The following is a 13,920-nucleotide window of genomic DNA, read 5'->3' on the forward strand; positions in this document are numbered from 1 at the left end:
ATATATATACACACATGCATACTATTTACCTGTTTGCTCTATGAGGAGGCAGTGGAGAACAGTGGCTATGTATAAAACCAGTAGTACCAGGCCACTTTGGACAGGGTGTGATAGTATCCTCAATGTTTTAGTAGTATTGTGAGGATTACCTGATACATCACTTTTCAATGCCTTTCCATATCAAATTCTTGTCATTTTTACCAATTACATTTTCTTTTGGTTTAATTTTTATTCATTTTGTTCGTACATTTAATGTATACAATATAATGACATTCATTGTTACATAATCAATCTTGGTTCTTATTTTTTCCCCATTCCCCTGCCCTCCCTTCAACCCCTCCCTCCGTCCCAATCAACAATTGTGACTTTGTGTCTATTATTTTTCATTTTCTCATATTGATTACATTCCCTTCTTTCCTTTAAACTTTTCTTTGGCTAATATTTAATATGTGATGTTATTAGGTAATTCATTTTTTTGACACACAAGAATTAAAATGATAATGTTTGCCAAATGTAATTTTTTTTTGCCAAATGTAATCTTCATTTTCATCACATAAAGCCCCTTTCTTTTCACAGATCATTTAAAATCCTTCTAGGTATTTGCACAAAATAAAAAAAAAAGTGTGTATTTACTGAAAGATTTTCACGAGTGCTCATTTTAGTAAAAAATTGGAAAACATCCCTAATATTCATCATCAGGAGAATGGATAATCAATAAATAATTAAAATAATAAAAAACAATTGTATATTGATGTATACAGCAATAGTGAATTAATCACAAAATAATGATACCAGTTGAAAGAAACCAGATAAAACATATACACTGCATGGTTTCATTTATATAAATTCTAGAAAACTAATCTGAAAGCAGGTCTGGAGGTGCCAAGAGTGGGGAGGAGTGGGTAGAAAGCATTACAAAGAGGCTTTGAGGACACTTGTGAAGATGATGGATGTATTCACTATCATGAGTCTACAGATGGTTTATGGTATGTATGTCACATCAAATCATACAATTGTGCGCTTTTAAAAGTATAGTTGTGGTCAATTATATCACAATGTAACTATTTTAAAAGTTCTCTACATTGTGTTAATTCTTATAGTTTGATTTTCATCAACGTTTGACCTGGCTGGAATTTATTTTATAGTACGAATGATACTTGATGTTTCCGCCCCAATTCCATTTACTATATATTAATAATATCTTCCTTATTTATGGGCACAGCCTTCTCCAGTATATATTAATAGGTATTACAGTATTTGTTGATACTATAGGTTTTGTTTATATTAATACCTTCTTTATACTTCAACTTAATTATAATTAGAGCTTTATAAAATATTTAATAGGTGGTAAGACAAATTTGTCTTCCTGTTAGTATTCTTTTCTTGCATCGCCTTTGTCAAAAGAACCTCAGATCTTAGCATTCCTACTAGAAAGAGTATTTAAACCCAAAGGATTATTTTAATCCTTTTAATTATTTTGATCCAGTTTTAAGTACCCAAAGAAAAATAGATGTTGAAACCTTTTCTTTTTTAAAGAAAAGTGTAAGCAAAAGAAAGCTCAGCAATATTATCAGAAGTAAATAACTTCAGTTTAGGTAAATTGGAAAAACCTGTGGCTAACAATCATATGCTTTGGCTTCTTCTCTGTCCAGATTTTAATCGCTGGTTCTCACTGAGAATTAACCAGGGATAAGAGAATTTCTGATATCCCTGGAGGCCAAAAAAGATAGCTAAACTCAAAGGCAATGTTAGGTAAGGGAGGTTGTAAAGAATACAAATGGTGTATGATACAAAGAAAAAACACATCCAGGGAGATGGCAGGAAATCCCATAGGCAGGATAAAATAATATATTTTTTGATTGTTACAGGGTTACAAGAGGGTGGGTAGTTTGGGGATTCATAACAATTTCTATTTATTGTTTTTTTACAAGTATAAAATGTCTGCTTTATCATCTTCTGTTTTTTTCCATTAAGTTTATTGGTACATTTTAGGTATACAATACAGTTACATTCATCATTAGGCTCTTGTACCTTTACATGATGTATCTTGGTTCTCATTTTTTCCCCATTCCCCTACCCGCCTTTCACCCCCTCCACCCTTCCCTGTTTACAAAGACTTTGTTTCTTTGATTTTTTCCATTTCTCATATTTTTTCTTTTCCCTTTTTTCCTTTACCCTACCCCTCCTACTTCCCCTACTCCTTTAGACATTTTCTTCCTATTTCACAATATCAATTATGCATTTTGATCCTTATTTACACTTTTAGTTTTTCACACCAGAGAAACTATTTGGTATTTACACATATATGTCCTCTTTATTTTACTTAAGAGTGTGGCCTCAATATGCATCCACTTAGGTATAAATGTCTATAGTTTCTGATTCATTATGGCTGCATAGTACTTTATTTTATAAACACACACACAAACACACACACACACATCTTCTTTATTCAGTCTCCAGTTGATGGGCAATTGGGCTGTTTCCAAATTTTATCTATTATAAACTGTGCCCCTATAAACAGGTGTAAGCATATATCGCTGTGGTATGATTCTTTTAATTATTTTGGGAAGATAAATACCCAGCAGAGGAATAGCTGGGTCAAATGAGACCTCTAATTCTAGTTGTTTGAGGTATCTCCATATTGATTTCCACAGTGGTTTATCATCTTCTGGTTATGTCCATTGAGTTAAGTCTAGTCATTCAGATTTTACAGGTTAGATTATTTTTTCAAATCAAAAATTCACATTCTTTTCAGGTTGCTTTTCTATATTAGGAATTGTAATTATTGATTTTCCTACTCCAAAATTAAAAACAAACAAACAAACACAATACGTTTTCATCAGATGTTTAAGAATCAGACTGATTACTTGTGAGGAGTATAAACAGGCAATAACCAGGCAGTTAGAACTTATTAAATGCCTACATTGTACATAAACCACTTGAAAGTATTTTAAAAAGAGGATTAAATCTGAGTAAAATTCTGATTAAGTGCAAGAGAGATTTATTTGTAATATCAATTTTCTAAAGACAAACAGCTATCATTTAAGGAAACCTGAATTCAAGGATGAGAGGGTATTGAACATGAATTAGTAAATCAGGAAATGAATATCTGTGCTTTGCTAGTTAACCCAATGACTTTTAGGAAGCCACCAAGCTTGCTTTCCAAAGCATTGTATTATAGTGATACATGCATATTCATATTCATAGCACAATAATTCATAATAGCTAGATTTTAGAAGCAGCCTATCATCTATCCATCAATAGATAAAGAGAAGGTGATATTTACACACAGTGGAGTACTACTCTGCCACAAAGAAAGATAAATTTCAGTCATTTGTAGAAAAATAGATGTACCTGGAGGCCATATGTTAAGTGAAGTAAATCAGACACAAAGGCTTAAATATTGCATGCTTTCTCATTTATGAGAAACTTAAATTATAAATAAAGAGCAAAACAAATGATAGATACTGAGAAATAGGGAAATAGATTTTTCTCAGAGTGAAAGAGGATGAAAAGATGGAGTGTGGGGGAAGGGAGGGAAGGGAAACGGTAGTAAAATAGGAATCAGAATGTGTTATGTACATGTACCAACTTCACAGAGGAAATGTAAACATTACGCAGTGCGAACACGTACTAAGAAAGAAAAGGAAACTGTGCTATCGTCTACCTTCCACGACTGTAGAAGATTCAACTATAAGAAATCAAAATTCTTTGGACATAGGAAATCACCAAACAAATGTTAGTGCATAGTGTTAATAAAAGTTTGCTACCTTTCAGATAAAAAACTACACAAAGCATTTTCAGATAACTTCAGAGATCCCGTGTCACCGACATTTTGAACACATGCCTTAACAGTTGAAAGAAACCAGGGACAATTAAGTTCACAGAGAAACAGCCATCTGAGATGGAGTGACAGGAAGAGGACCCCCTTCCAGAGACCAAACACCCTTCTCTAGAAGCAGAGTGGGGAGAGGTCAGCTGACCTCTACTCTCCAGAGTCTCTTCCTTGTTTTCTTAGTGGTGCTGTCAGCCTGCACACTTGCCTACTGACATCACCCACTAAAACCCTTTGAATTCTTAAATTACCGATAAAGGTAAAGGTGTCATAGGAGTTACAGATGCGCATGGCAAAGCAACTGCTGATCCCTCAGGCTCCATGTTTCCCTTGCCTTCTTTTACCTGCAGTCTGTGGCACCCTCCTAGCACCAGCACATCTTTGCTGTCCTGAGCCATGCTGTCCTGGAACCTCCTCTGCCTCCCTGGTGGCTTAGTCATCATGCACGGCCCACAGCAGAATCGTCCTCCCTGGGGATCCCGGTACAGCAGAGGCGTTGTTCCTGATTGCTTTGTAATGTACTGAAACTGCAATGTTTCGGTGTCTTTAACTCTGCATCTGTTGGCATTCTCAGTTTAGTTAGAGTTGAAGCCAACTAGTTTTCCATAAAAGTCTTTCAGTGCAGAGGCTGACAACCCACCTGCCTCCTACAAACCCACAATCTAGGAAAAACAGATCAGAACACAGTTTGTACCTGATTGCTCTGGATGTGTCCTGCCTGGATCCCACTCTTGACCTTGACTCTCAGTGACTGTACATTGGCCAGGCTCTGGCCTCATTCGCCTCTCTGGCTGCCAAGCTCTCACTTACTCCCTTAGATTATAAAAATGTCAAAGCATTTAATTCTTAGCAAGATGGTAATGAACAAATTGACATATTATTCAAATCCTGAGCGTGGAAGGAGATTTCATCTGCTCTCATTAGTACCATTAGCAGCAATCACTCCCTGTCAGAAGGTCAGAGTCACGCAGATGCGTATGTAGAACACGTCAGTGAGGCACATCCTTTGAAGAAAAAACTTCAACTGTGCCAGTCAAGCTGATAGATAGTATTTGAGGAGAAAGAGAGTTACTCCAACTTGTAAGGGCACACTCCTATATAAAGCTGTATTCAAACTGTACATAAGAAAAATCTAAAGCTGCCCTTGTTACTGTTTCTGAGCAGTGTCATGTAGAATGACATAAATTCTGGAAAGTCTTCTAAATCTTACTACATAACAATAATAATTGCTAACGTTTTTGAGTGTTTACTATACCCTAGGTACTTTACAAGCACTTTTCAAATACCTTTTTATGGGTACTGTAATACTTTCTGCATGGATTAAGAGTAGGCAACATGGAGTATAGCGAAAGAACTTGTCAACCACAGCATTCTCTCTTATTAATTGTTTTTTTTGGAGATTACTTAATCTGGCTCTAATGTCTTCATCTATAAATGGAGGTGATTAACGGTACCCAGTTCATTGGATAAATGTAAGGATTGACATAAATAAATTACTTATATTCATTCAGTGATTTCTGTGTACTAATTCAGAGTTAAACAAAAAGCTTTTGAAACAATATCTAGCACTTAGAAAGTGTTGCTCTTTCTAATACCAGAGCTCTCCCACACTATGTGCTTTCATGTTTGGGTTTTTTACTGTCATCCAACACATCATCCAAATGACAGTGCCTTCCTCTTCTTTTCAGCACCTTATTATCCAGACTACATTCCACTTTCTCCACCTTTTTCTGCACTTCCCTAACAATCTTCCCCTACTCCAATGACCCTAAGACTGGATGAAATCCAACGTAACTTCTTGGTAAACAACGGGGGCTCTGATGCTAGAAGTAACAGCTTCTACTGTCTTCCAACCCATAAATGAATCTGGGTATACTGCAGCAGGAAAAATATATCCAAAGAAAGCTGGTGCAAAGGCAGGAGAATAATAATGTACCCAAACCAAATGTTCAAAGAGAAAACTGCTGCTTTCACAACGATAAAGCGAAATGTGTTTTGACCTTACTAAACGATCTCTATGTACTTCAAGAATTATTGCAAGTTGGAAAGAGAAAAGAAATCACTGTTTATAAAAGTCAAAGAACATTAAAATTTTAATGGAGATAATTTCATAAATATCCCACCTTCGTTACATTACATCCTAAAACAAAACCCTCTGTGTCACATGTTTCAAGAACATAGACTTGTTTCCAACAGGATGATTTATGCAGGTTTGTCTCATTAGAAAAACTCACATATCGTAAGATATTCTCAGTTTCCTTGGCCACAATAGTTTTGCTCTAATGCTGCCTGTGGTAATTGACAGTTTTCAGGAAGGCTAAAGAGCTAAGTCTAATGTTCTATCTGACTTCTGTAAATATAAGCAACTGAGAAAACACCTCCTTTTCAAAATTACCTTCAACCTCACTCAAAACTAACACCCTCATTCTTGTTTTGGATGGCAGCATTAGCTTCTGGATTAATTTCTATCCACCCAGAATGGCTTCCCTCTGGTTTGTTGTCTCTGTTGCCACTATTTAATAACTCCTTATATGTCTGGCTTCCCATAGTATTAAGAATAAAGTAATTTACATTTCATAGAAGGGCAGATAAGTGGAAACTTACATTGTTACAGTATTGACTCTGGCTTGACAACCAGGCCTGCACTTATTAGCAGAATAATATCTCATGAATAAATGAAGACAATATTTGCTTTGTAGGTTGGGGTAAAAATGAAATAACAAATGAAAAATGCGTAACCCTAAATGATCAGTACATGGTCGTTATGGTGACAATCATGTGACAGTGATGGTGATGGTTATGATGACTTGGCCTACGAACACATTTATGAGTTCTTGTGTTTGTTTAAATTGACTAAATAGTAAATTTCTTTTTCTTATTAATTTATGAAGCCTCATTATGCATTATATACTCACTTTTTCTCTTTCATATGTGTTGTGAAAATTGTTTCTAATTTGCCAGTAGCATTTTCCAGAACCATAAGTTTTTGTGCCACCAAGTTTTCATACCACTGTTCCTTTATGATTTCTACCTGCAAGGACATGATTTTTTTATTTCAAGTTGTGTGTTTTCTTCTATGAGCTTCATGAATTTTCATTTTATGTTGGAATTGGCAATCTATGTAGCACTTTTTTTTTTCATGTGTGGAATAGGTGGAGGTAAGAGATTTTTCTGAGTGTAATCTTTCTCCAAACAAAATCAAATCAACATGTTTCAGATATATAATATTGCTATTTGCTGAAAATGAATAATTTAAAATTTAAAACTAATTAAAATTTTGAAATGGCATACATAGTGAATGTTTCGTAGTGTGAATGCCAAAGTGGAGAATTACAACACTATCCTAAGATATATCAAGACAGCATTAAGCTGGGCATGGTGGTGCATGCCTGTAATCCCAGCACTTGGGAGGCTGAGGCAGGAGGATCACTGTGAGTTCGAGACCAGCCTGGGCTACACAGTGAGTTCCAGGTCAGTCTCAACTACATAGTGAGACCCTGTCTCAAAAGCAAAACAAACAAACAAACAAACAAACAAAAAAACCCCCAAAAAGACAGCATTATTTTCAAAGTGAAGCTAGTTGATTGCTCCTTTGTGTACTAAAAAGATAACAATTATTTCAGTCCTAAAATAAGTTTATGCATTTCCTATCAGATGCTGCCTTATATCTTATATAATTCTTGGTAAATTTAATCATTTATGATGAAAGCTTCTACTGCTTATTGAGCAAAGTCAACATATTATATGTCTGTTAAGAACATAACAAGTACATTTACTGTTAGTGTTTTATAAATTACTAATGAAATTAATTGAAGTTGGGAATGTGTTATGAAAACCCACTAGAAATTCCCACTTTCTTTCTGAAAATACTGACGTTTTACTCGATATGGTGCCAGGAGCTAAAACTATCTTATACTTCAGAGAAATCACTGTTGTCATTGTCATCTTTATTATCATGATGATCATCACATCATATTTTTGTTTTTTATTTGAAAAGTTTAAAAATCCAAATAAAACCACCAAACAAACAAATAAAAATTAGTCTAATTCTTTTCACACAAAAATTACGTGGTAGTCAATAATAAAATTCACTTTAATTGAATAATAGATTCAAAGATAATTCCTAAAAATGACATATAGAGCTGAGAATGAATCCTTGGTCATTGGCTTAATCTTCATCTGTTTCAGAATTACTATCTTGGAGCTTGAAACTTATCACTAATTTTTTCTAGAAGAGCCTATGTGAATCAATACAATTCTCCAAGATGACTGTTGAACATTTATCTTCTTAAGAGAGCTAAATGTTTGCTAATAACTAGCCATTAGTCTGAGCATCTAGGGAACTTTAAAACTTAAAGCTAAAATGTTAAGAAACACTAGAATTATTTAAAATTAACAGTAAAGCATGATTTAAACAAGAGTTGACAAATTTATTCAATTACTGCATTTTGGTAAAATTTCTAGTTTACAACCAAGACGTGATGAAAAGACAACTTTACTCCTTAAGAATGTAGGTAGCAAAACAACTGTAAAAGGAGCCTCCATCTTATGGCCTCTCAGTTGCAATGACTTTGGAAATGAATGTCCACATATAGCCTTATGTCAGACGAATAAAGACAACCAAAATTTGGAGATAGGTATGTTTTGTGCTCAAAACTAGCTGGTCAATAGCCCACAACAAGAAGGATTGAACCAAATGCAGCTACAGGAACTTTAATAAAAAGAAGTTCAATGAACAGAAAATAGCTATCTATGCTTTATCATGTATTTTAAACAGAGAATAGTGAAATGGTAATGTTCTGTAATAATTTTAGCTTATTAAAACTAATCTATTGCTAATCTTTGTTGTATATCTAACCCTTTCCAGTACATATGAAAAAGGAGAGTCTGGGTAAGAGATCATGCACACTGTTATGTTTACCTTTTTTTTTTTTATCTTGTGTCCTTTCTTTTTGTTTCTATCTCTGATTTCTTTCCTCTCTCCTTTTTGCCCTCTTTTTCCTTAATATAAACAGACCACTTTCTACTATATGCATTGTCAGTCTTGAGAATTTTAAACTTTAAAACACTTTTACCAGATACTCTCTTCACCAATTTGGAGAACTTTTTCTTCTCTGGTAATAACAGCATACACTTGTGAAAATATTTTATGCTTTGAAGGACATACTCACAGCTCATTCTGCATGCAGAATAACCAAGGTAAAAAGGAAAGAATGAACTCAGAAGCACACACATTTTATAAATGTTAAGTTTTTACCATAATGCTTTTTGGTATTTATTATCAAGGAAAAAGTTGTCTTTATTTGAAAACATAGAAAAATTGTTTTACATAGTGATCATAACTCCTTTCTCAAATTTGGAAGATGATTTGGACACATGAAAACCAGAGACTTAGGAAACAGAGAAAATCTGAGTGTAAGTGGATATAGCAATATCTCAGTTTCCCTTTTTGAAAACAGTGTAATAGATGATCAAAGTAGTGATAATTCATTGGCTTTTATTCTAATCATTGCCAGTTAGTGGCAAATAATTCATTTGAGCTCGCTGAGAATGTCTTTTTCAAAAATTTTCCTATCTGAAAACACTCCAGGTGGACAGAGAATGTACTGCAAAAACAGTAGGATTCTGCTACTGTTTAGTTACATCTGTGTCTCTAAAAGCTGCCAAGACAGCTTGGTACAATGGAGAGAGGTTGCCTAGGATAACTCTTGACTGAAAATTAAAGCAAATCTTAACGGTTTATGAGAAAGTTAAGGAACCACAGTAAAAACGCAGAGCAAGGAAGCAAACTATGTTATTAAAAAGTGGGTATTCCTCTTCCTCACTAACTGGCTATGTGCATCTCAAAGCCTCCTTTTCAACACAAGCCGCCAGGGTGACAAATAAACAAGGCATCAGGAGGCTGCTGAGCTCCGGGAATTGATGCTGCACCAAGACACACTGAACTGCTTACATTCAGTTCTTACCAGCGTCTTAGCAAAAGAGTTTATTTCACACTCACCTATATTGTAGTTCTTGCTATTTTAAAACCCTTTGGCATACACACACAGCCACGATGTCTAAGAGAATAGGATGCTGATGGAAATACAAAGTTATTGTAAGAATTATAGATAAAACTGAGCTATTTGTATTGGTTGAAGTTTGCATAATATGATACAGGAGGAGAAAAAGGCCACACATAAAAAAATGTACTAAATAACAGGCTGGAGAACTTTGTCCTACTGCTTAATTTAGTATGAGACAAGAAGCTTTGGACCAATGCCACTAATAAGGCGTCCCCTAAGAAAAGTGAAGCATTTTCACGGAACAAAACAAGGATACATTTTGCTCAGTTTCAAGATGTTTCTAAGGACGCTAATTATTGCATTCTTATTACTACTTTTCCAATCTTTCTGAAACACACACAAACGCGTATACACACAGCCACAGAACTGTAAAAGTTAACAACATTTTAGACTTTTAAATAAAAAAACAAACAAACAGATGAAATCAGAGATGGACAGGAGAAATTTGTCCTGTGCCTCTGTGGGGGAGGGGGCGGCTGCGAGATTCCAGCCAGCAAGTTATGGCCCTGCCACCGAAGTAGGAGAGCTCAGTTTCACAGATTCAACTGCGCCTTACCTGGTTTTGTAGTTAAATGCACCAACATGCCCCTAATTCTTCTGCTGAAGTACTACATATGCTGAAAGCTATAGTATTTGACCTTACACATTTCCACAGAAGAAACTCCAAAGTAACCTTTAACTTCAATAAAAAGCTGTGTTCATTCTTCTCCTTGTGCTCAACACACAGCAATCTAATACACCTCATCATGTGGTCCGTTGCCATGGTAGCAATGAATCCAGCTGCTGAAATACAAAAGACTGACAAAAAGTTGCTTTTTTTCCCCCTCCACCCACCCTGACAAAGTCAGATTTTTTTTTCCTGTATGACAAGTCTAATTTGAATATGTTTCTCTTGCTGACTCAACTCCATGGACAAGAAAGAAAGAAAGAAAGAAAAAAAAAAACGAATAAGAGAGGAAAGGATAAAAGGTCTTCTGAAACATTTAAAGTAACTAATGAAATGACTGCATAATTTTAAAATCACCACTAATCTCTTGAAATACTGATCATTATCTCCTACCTCTGCCAACTGAGTATTTTTAAATGTCTGTTACTAATGCAATAGGAAATAATCCCACAGTCCCTTCATAAACATTAAAAAGTATATCCAATTATTCAGTAAATACAGTTGCTGAAAGCACTACATCAATATATGAAGAGTTAGTCTCAAAGTAGTTTTTTTTCTGGAGTAAACATAATCACAGCTTCAATATGGGAGGTAAAATTCTTCATTTTCTGTTTACCACAAGTTCAGTGTTGAACCGTTATTTAAACATATTGGATTTCAATCCTATTGAAATTGATCATAAATTTAGATCTATTGAGATACAGTTTGCTAGAACCCATCAAACTACAATTAAGGGGCTCCGTATTGAGAATAAGGACAATATCAACTCTGAACAGTCTTGGGACTCCCCAGGTCAAGGTCTACGTGGGTGAGCTGTACAGAATCGCCTTGACTTTTTGCCTAGTTCTTTAAGGAAAGGCTGATGGAGTCCCGGGTGACTGGAGCATTCCCTCCTGTCCCTCCCTTCACGACTCCTTCACCAGCCGGTGTCCTTCGGCTAACTAAGGATAGCACCTCAGCCTTGCTGCTCTGATGCTTGCACAGCCTTGCTTACTCCCTAAACTTAGCTCATATTTCATAATAATTTGTTGAAAATACCTATTTTCTCCCCTTAGACGTGGGATCTCCAAGGGAGAGGAACCTTGTTTCACTCAACTTTCTATTCCAAATAACCAGCAAAAGGGTTGCCATTTGGTAGGGCCCTGCACAGGTGTTTCACCAATACAAGGCTTCACAAAAGGAGGCCAGGGAGAAGAGCTGCAAGAGGGGAACCATCAGGGAAGAGAAGGAGCGGGAAGTAGTAGGGAGAGGGAAGAGGGAGGGCAATAGGGAGATGGATACGATCAGAGAACTTTCTGTACTGTCCGGAAAGGAAAGGTCACAATGAAATCCATTGATTTTCACAATTAATATCCACTAAGTATAATAGTTCTTAAAAAAGAGCAACTTCTAAAAGTTGTTAAGCAATTTAAGCAGATGCAGGTCTGAAACCTGGCTCTGCCATTAGACACAGATAAACTATTTAACGTCTTTAAATCTCAGTCTTCTCTAAAATTCCTAGAGTTATGAAAAAGGAAGACTCAAACACAGAGCTTAAAATGCACTAAATGCTCAGTAAATTATGGCCAGCATTACTGAGTTAAAGTTTGTGACTTTTGAGCAAGACCGATAAGGAAAAAGCTAACTGATACCTGACTTCTCCTTGGTGATAAAATTGTTATTTTCAAGCAGGTACACACTACCAGTCATATGTTTTTTAATATGGGTTTGGATGACAGCACAGCATCAATAAAGTGACCATTTTTAGGCAAACAGGTAGGGGAGGCTTCCTCCCACTTATAGGCTAAGAGTGACTGACCAGCCAGAGGTTACACGTATTTCCTGTATGAAATGGACTGCAGGAAGTGCTAAACTTGAGAGCTTATTTTGAAAAAATCTTTAGATATGAAAGAAAAACCACATTAAATCAGTTCATTGAAACCTTAATACTGGATTCTTAACAGTTGTGTTATTTATTGGTGATACTTTTCCCCATTAAAATGGACTATAAGGAATCTTTATTATAAAGGGTTTAAGAATAGAAATCATGTTACATAGATTGCATTTTTAATAATTTACTGATATTGGATTAACAATAGTTTCTAAGAGGTCTCAGGATAAACTGCTCACTGAGATAGGCTTTTAGATGCTTTTCTCCACAGTCATCCAGTTCAGGAAATTACCTGACACTAAAGGCAATTGCATAGGAAAATTATCATTAAAATCTCTTTGAAGACTATGGTGCAAAGCAGCAGCCAGAAGTTAAGATAGCCTATGGCAGAAAAAATAAACAAACTTCCATTACAGGAAGTTGCCAGAAAGAATAAAATGAATATTAGGCATTGCAAGATTTCTCTATCACTAAAAACAGAAAGAAAGAAAAGCCCTACAACAAATCCTTTGAGATTATTAAAATAGTTTTGGCACTGCTACAACCCTAAAAAATCTTTAAATGTTGTGACTCATGAGGATACAATCCTATAAAATGTGTGAGGCAGAACAGGCAAAAAGGCAAAAAGCAGGCACACTGGAAAATTAACACCCGCTAATCCTCTTCAGAGCAGTTGATGAAGGAAAAACTAATAGAAGTATAATTTGAATAATTCATAACTACTCCGTTGTGTGGCTGGTTGAATAGAGACTCTTCTTGGTTTGCATTTATTTTTTTGTGTGAGTTTTTACCTTGTACTATTTTATTCTTATACACGGGTGGCCACTGCATGAATCTCTAATTGTTCTTCATTCTGTAGTCTTGAGAACCTATTATTTATGACTGACAAGCCTGAGGTTCATCATTTGTCAGATGCTAAAGCAACTTATTTGATTTTTTTCTCTTTAAGAGTAGGGAATATGATGTCAGTATGTTTGGTTTCACAAAACTTTAAATCCTTTCTTTCAAATGTTAAGATAAACTTCTCTATCTGGATGAACAGAATTTGTAGCATACTCTATGTGGTGCATTTCACCTAATTGCATATAAAGAATCCAATCATCTCGGGAGAAATGGTGCTGGCCACACAGCTTGTGATTTGGAATGTACCCCAGGAAATTGATTTGCCAGGCCGTGGCCCCCAGAGGTGGAAAGGGGCTGGTGAGGTTACTTGCTTCACTGCTCTCTCTTCTGAAGTGGGAGCACCTAATTGCCTACAACTCACAGTAAGGACTTGGGCTCAGAGGTCACTAGTGTGAATTAAACAGCATGTTTACAGAAAGAACTGGCTGCCAATATTAATGAAAGTGCAAGAGGAAGAAACAATTTAAGCTTTGTAAATGCTACTTGCAGTTACATATTAAAATTATTCTTTATTTTGGAATACCACAAAATGTGCATATATATATATGTGTGTGTGTGTGTGTGTGTGTGTGTGTGTGTG

The 13,920-nt window shown here is 35.5% G+C and overlaps 1 protein-coding gene across 17 annotated transcripts in view; it reads right to left on the reverse strand.

Moving 5' to 3' along the window:
• Nucleotides 1–13,920, reverse strand: part of Dtna (dystrobrevin alpha) — a 354,245-nt gene that overhangs the window by 159,075 nt on the left and 181,250 nt on the right. For 5 of the 17 annotated variants that reach the window (XM_033757542.1, XM_033757541.1, XM_010638075.2 and 2 more), the window contains exon 1: nt 10,457–10,647. The exons of 7 other annotated variants lie outside the window; for them this stretch is intronic. The gene's annotated coding sequence lies outside the window, so the exon portion shown is untranslated. Of the gene's footprint in view, nt 1–4,179; nt 4,429–10,456; nt 10,649–13,920 lie in introns of those variants that run through there. 5 more of the 17 variants (XM_033757540.1, XM_033757532.1, XM_010638077.2 and 2 more) reach the window with 3 other exon arrangements.

Source organism: Fukomys damarensis, unplaced genomic scaffold, assembly GCF_012274545.1.
Source record: "Fukomys damarensis isolate Sample0158 unplaced genomic scaffold, DMR_v1.0_HiC HiC_scaffold_30, whole genome shotgun sequence".
In the NCBI taxonomy this organism is placed as follows: Eukaryota; Metazoa; Chordata; class Mammalia; order Rodentia; family Bathyergidae; genus Fukomys; species Fukomys damarensis.